This window comes from Rattus rattus, chromosome 14, assembly GCF_011064425.1.
Source record: "Rattus rattus isolate New Zealand chromosome 14, Rrattus_CSIRO_v1, whole genome shotgun sequence".
Classification (NCBI taxonomy): Eukaryota; Metazoa; Chordata; class Mammalia; order Rodentia; family Muridae; genus Rattus; species Rattus rattus.
In genome coordinates this window covers 20,261,385-20,267,517 of record NC_046167.1, presented here as the reverse complement: position 1 = coordinate 20,267,517, position 6,133 = coordinate 20,261,385, and the positions used below count along the sequence as shown (strand labels likewise).

Genomic DNA, 6,133 nt, shown 5'->3' with positions numbered 1-6,133 from the left:
GGGGGATGCTATAGGGGTTTGTGAAGGGGAACTGGGAAGGGGATAACATTTTAAATGTAAATAAATAAAATAACCAATAAAAATACATCTTCAAATAGTAATTCCCATTTATTCCTGGCAAAAATTTTCCAAATATATTATCTAAGCAAAGCTGGAGCTGAGGGTGCCTTCTTGGCTCTCGGTGTATCAGGTTCATTCTTAAGGAACTGAGAACTTAGTCTTCCAAATGGCAAAAAGACCATCTTATGTCCACCGCCCACTCCAGCTCCTGCAACACAAATGCTCAGCACACCAGGGGTTGTGGGATACACTCCAAACAGTCATCTTCTTGCCTACAACAGCTACAGGCTGGGAGAGAACTCAGCCCCCCCCCCCGCCCCCCGCGTCATGGCATCCTCGGGCATTACAAGTCCAAAGCCTCCAAAGCCACCACATAGGCCACTGACACTCTAAATGAGGTACAGCAGAAAGGTCTTGGACCAAGTAAAGGCTTCCAACCCTGACCTAAAATTGTGGAAGTTTGGCAAGATTATTGGTGGCATGTGTCGAGATCTCACTGATGAAAAGGAACAAGAATATTTAAATGAATACAAAGCAGAAAGATAGAGTACAATGAATCTATGAAGACCTATCATAGTTCCCCTGTGTACCTTGCATATATTAATGCAAAAAAATCGTGTGGATTTTTTTGCTGCATTAGAAGAAGAAAGTCGATAGAGACAGTCTCGCAGGGAGAAAGGAGAACCTTATGAGCATTCAGCCTGTGGAGGATCCAGATGATTAAGATGATGACTTTTCAATGAAGCATATAGCCACTGCCCGTTTCCAGAGAAACCAGCGACTCATCAGAGAGATCCTCAGTGAGAATGTGGAACCTGATGTTTGGTCAGTTGTCACAACAGCTAGAATGCATGTCCTCAAGCAACAGGTCCAGTCTTCAATGGTTCATCAACAGAAACTAGAAGTTGAGCTTCTTCAGATAGAGGAATGACACCAGGAAAAAAAAAAAGAGGAAATTCCTGGAAGGCACAGACTCTTTTAACAATGAACTTAAAAGGTTGTGTGGTCTGAAGGTGGAAGGAGACATGGAGAAGATTGCAGCTGAGATCGCACGGGCAGAGGAACAGGCTGGCAAAAGGCAGGAGGAGGCAGCAGAGCAAGCTGAGCGCAGTCAAGGCAGCTTCAACCCCAAAGAAGAGCAAGAGGCAAACAAAGTCGAGAAGGATGATAAGAACATTCCAATGGAGACAGAGGAGACATAGCTTGAATACACAGCAGAGAGACAGCAGGATGGTAAAGAAGGCATGTCTACTCCCAAGGACAAGGAGAGTGAGCAGGAGGGGGTTGACAGCATGAAGGTGGAAGGGACCAATGATAGTAACACTGTCTCAGAGAGCAATAGCCCAACAGTGAAGGAGCCACCCACAGACCCAGTGCCAGAAGAAGGAGTACGTGTTGCCCTGTTTTATGTGACCTAAAGCTTTTTTAAATGAAAAAAATGTGTTTGTTTTTCTGGTTTAAATGGTGTTATGTGGTTTGTGTATTATTTCCTTTTCCATTGATATCATGAAGGTCTTTGATATCATAGCCTAATGCCATCTGCTCACCTTTCTTAGCTCTCAACTTCTGAGACCTCAGAACTAAGATTAGTCAAGAGGATACCCATCTCTTTGAGAACTACCCTGGATGCGGCAGAATCTACTCTTACAAATGCCGTCCTTCAGGTCACTTGGGTGCTCATCAAAGCCACAGTTGTAACCCCTTCCAGCCCAACTACAGTTTTGCGAGTCCCCCATCTTATGTATGTATACAGAGTACCCTCTTGAAAACATGAGTATGTCTGTTCACTCACCCTCTTTATTTCCAATATCAGATACCAAGAGTTCTTGTATACGGTAGGTGTAGCCTGAAAGTAGTGATACGCTGATTGGATGGTTCAGAGGTGTCTCTGGTGTGGGCGGGGGGAGTAGTTACTGCTGTGGATTCCTCATTAGGTGAGTGCTACACATGCGCACTGTAGTGATTTTCAGTGCAGTTAATATGGGATGTGTTCTGGGAAATTCATCTTTATTGTACAGGAGAAAAGAAATATTTTTTTAAACCAGATTGGTTTTCCAAAGACATGATTGATAGCAGAGCTTAAGGAATGGAATATTCTTATAATGGACTTCAGACTTCAAAGTGATTGGTCCATTCCAAAAGGGAAACAGGAACTATGTTCATCCACTTGAACATACTTCACAGTGATGAAAACGCAAGGCTTGAGATCCCAGAGATCAGATAAGCTTTTGGATAAGCCCTTTAGTGGTCTTAGAGACTAGAAACAAGATAATTTGTAGTGTGTGCTCCCTAAAATTTAGAATAGATATTTTTTTAAATGAATTGTGGCATATATGATAGTATACGTTTCTTAAAAGTCCAAACATAATAAAGAAATTAAGACAAAAATAATAGTAAATTCTACTCCACTTTTGAGCAGTACTAGCAACCAAGGCCATCATGTCTATAGGAACAATACTCTACCACGGAGTTATGGCCCTAGGCCATTAGTCCAGTTCTACGGGAAGGTCTACCAGTTGGTTTATTATGGCTGTTGTGGATCTGATTTCTCTTACAGAGGAATGGAAGCAGGGCTATTCTTGGAAGGATTCTGTCCAACTCCTATCCCACCAGGACTTCTCGATTAGATGATAGGGTAGAAGCTCCCTCTGAGGGAGCCGCTGAGAGAGAAGGTCTCTTTAAGAGAAAGAAGTATCCTAATAGCCAGATGTAATCGAAAAAGAGGGGGAGGACTCAGAGACTCACAAAAAGAACTAAAAGGGTTTTATAGGAATATGTGGAAGAAAACAACAAATGACTCAGCCATTAAAAATAAGACAAACACATATTGAGCTGTGCTGCTCCCTGGTCGGGTAGGGGAGCAGAAGCCAGTTCTGAAAGCCGTTTGTTTGTTCTTTTTTTGGGAGGTAGTGAGGATTGCAAAAGTAGGAAGAAAATAAAATAGGAACACCCAAAGAGTGAAAAAGCCAGGGTGCGGGTTTCCTCTCAAAGATCATAACTCCTCAACTACTGAACTCAAAGAGACGGAAATAAGTAGGTTAAAAATAAATATGGTTAGGTGACTGAATCAAGGACACAGAGAAGACAGCAACACAGAGAAAATGCTAATAAAACAGGTGTGAGGATCAGCAACACAGATGAAATGCCAGCAACATGAAAAGGAAATTCAACAAGAAAATTCGAATTTTTGATATAATAAGTAAAAAGCTTAAAAAGGAATTCAACCATATTAAGAGTAGAGTGGGAAGTAAGCAGGAGATAAAACACCAGGGAAAAAAATACACTTAAACATGAATAAGAATGAAAACATAAGTACAACAAAGTCTGGGAGAAAATCAAGAGATAAAATTGTAGGGCGTCTAAGACAGAAGAAGCAGCTGAGATAAACCCTGAAGATATTGAGCATCTATTCAATAAAATTGTAGAAGAAAATTTTCTAAGTTTGGAAAAAGAAATAGACATTCAAGTACAGAAGACATGTACAACATCAAAATTATGTGATCATAACCGAATCTCCCCATGGAATTTTATAATCAAACAAAGCAAAGAAACAATATTAAAAGTTACAAGAGAAAAGTGCCAACTCACTTATGAAAGGAATGAATCTGAATGTCATCAAATCTCTTATTAACAACTTTAAACCACAGGGAAACATGGAAAGGTGTATTTCAATCCCTGGAAAGTAGATGACTGTCAAACAAGATTGCTATATTTATCAAAAGTATCTTTTAAAATTGACAGAGAAGCAATTAAAATGTAAGTCAACACATAAGTATCAAACCAGGACCACAGAAGATTCTTAAAGTGCTACTACGCACAGAAGAGGAACAAGAAAATCTCAATCATAAAAGCAAGGGAAGAATAATTCTTATGAGAAGACTAGATGTAGAAAGGGTAGTTATGAAGAAATCCTTCGTGTCTAATACAGTAAATCAGAAAACCTTATAGTTGGGGAGGGGAAGGTAAAGAGCAAGCTATCCGACCAACCAGAAAAGCAAACAGCAATTACAGGATTTAATGAACAGCTTGAAATAATAACTTTATATAATAACATTAAATGTAAACTGAAAACAAATAGACCAAGAACTGGTTATGTGGATTCACAAAATAGATTCAGCCATCTGTTGCCTTCAAGAATCACCTTACTAGCAAAGATTGAGAGTCAAAAGATAGAAAACAATCTATCACATGTATTGAAACTGATAAATTGCCCTAGTCATACTGATATATGATAAAATAGGTGTTAAAACAAAATTATAAGAGACAAACAAGGTCACTACGTATGAAAAATGGAACAGTTAATTAATGTGATCATTGTAAATATGTGCATATCATACATTGGGATTTCTAATTTCATAGGGCTCTGGCGTTGGTGGCAATTCAAGGCTGTCCAGGCAGATGGGTCCAAGGTCTAAAGATGAGTGCTTCTTCCCCCAAGTGTTACAGCTTAGTAAAAACAGCCAGTCTCAGACAACACTTGGTGAAATAGCTTATGCTCTTTATTCCACAGGGACTATATGAATCTTGGGGATTAGGATGAGATTTGAGTGGTAAATCATTCTACTGACTGAGGCTAAGACTATGGTGATGCTCTATTTGCATGGGGAAGAATTTCAGGTGCTGGACTACACGACTGACTTGGGTGTCACCAAGTTTCATGATCTGAGGCAGGCATGGAAACAGGGAGGGGGCTAGTTCCCCTCCTGCTGGTCTCTGAATGAGATTTTAAATATGAAGTTTTCAGATTTCCAGGGTTTGAACATGTTCCACCTCACTAGTTCCAGGCCAGTACCTCTGGGGGCACAGTCCACATGCCCCACAAATAATGGACTTCAATTTCTTAGAAAGAAAGAAAGAAAAAACAAGGAAAAATCAGATGCAGGCAAAACACTAGTATATCTAAAATAAAATGAATAAATATGTAAAAAAGAAAAGGATAAATTCTTAGTCATATGCAACCTACCAAAATTAAATGAAGTAGTTATAAGCAGACTAAATAGGGCTGTCACCCACAGTGAGATTAAAATGTCTGCCCATAAAACATAAATCCAGGTCAATTTGTCATTGCTGAATTTTATTAAATCTTTAAGAAGCACAATATTAATGCTTTCAACATATTCTATAAGATAGAAAAAAACAAGAAACATGGTCTACAAAGCCAGATTTTTCTATGCTGGAAAAACCAGAGGAGGACACATACACAAAAGAAAACTATAGGCTAATTTCAGTGATGTTATAAACAAAAATTCTCACAAAAATATTTGTAAACCAAAGATAAGAGCACATTGAGATGGAAAAATGTCTCTTAATCAAAGAGCAGAACTAATATTGTGAAAATGGTCACATTATCAAAAGTGTTCTACAAATTCAATACAATTCCCATCAAAATAACAAAAATATTCATCACAAAGATAGAAAATGTAATTCTGAAACGTATGTACATGTATTACAGACCATAAATAGTCAAGAGAATCCTTAACACAATTTGCAATGCTGTAAGTATAATAATACTAGTCCTCAAATCATATTTTAGAGCAATATTATAAAAAATCCATGGTGCACAAAAACAGAACAGAATAAAGGACTCAGAAATAAATCCTCTCATTCATTTTTGTCTGAATCTTATGCTAGTCATGGGTGAGGAATTTATAGCTTTTGTCATGTAGTCCCTTATAATTTATTGGTTGTTAACGTCAGGTCCACCGCTTTCCAATCTATAAAAGACAGAATCCTATTTGGGTCAATTACTCTCTCATTTACGAGAAAAAATTTATTGATTTTTACCAAAAAGCATTTCTGTTGATATTCTGCTGTTTCTATTGATTCTTAAATTTTTAACAATAAATAAAATCTTTTGAGTTCTAAGCCAACCACCTTCTTCTCTAAGTGACATGAACCTCCATAATTTATTAATGTTCTAACCTATGGGTTGAAACTTGCTGTGGTCATTTCCTAGTTCCCTGAGTCAATACACTTATCAGTCAGCTCATTTTGTCATTTTGTCAGACCTCAGTTCTGAGGAGAAGGCAGCAGAATTATTAGCAATATTTGATTCATCATAGACATTGTATCT

The 6,133-nt window shown here is 38.2% G+C and overlaps 1 pseudogene; it reads left to right on the top strand.

Annotated features, from left to right (window-relative positions):
* Positions 1-226: 226 nt before the first annotated feature.
* Positions 227-1,478, top strand: LOC116883954 (annotated as a pseudogene).
* Positions 1,479-6,133: the final 4,655 nt, after the last annotated feature.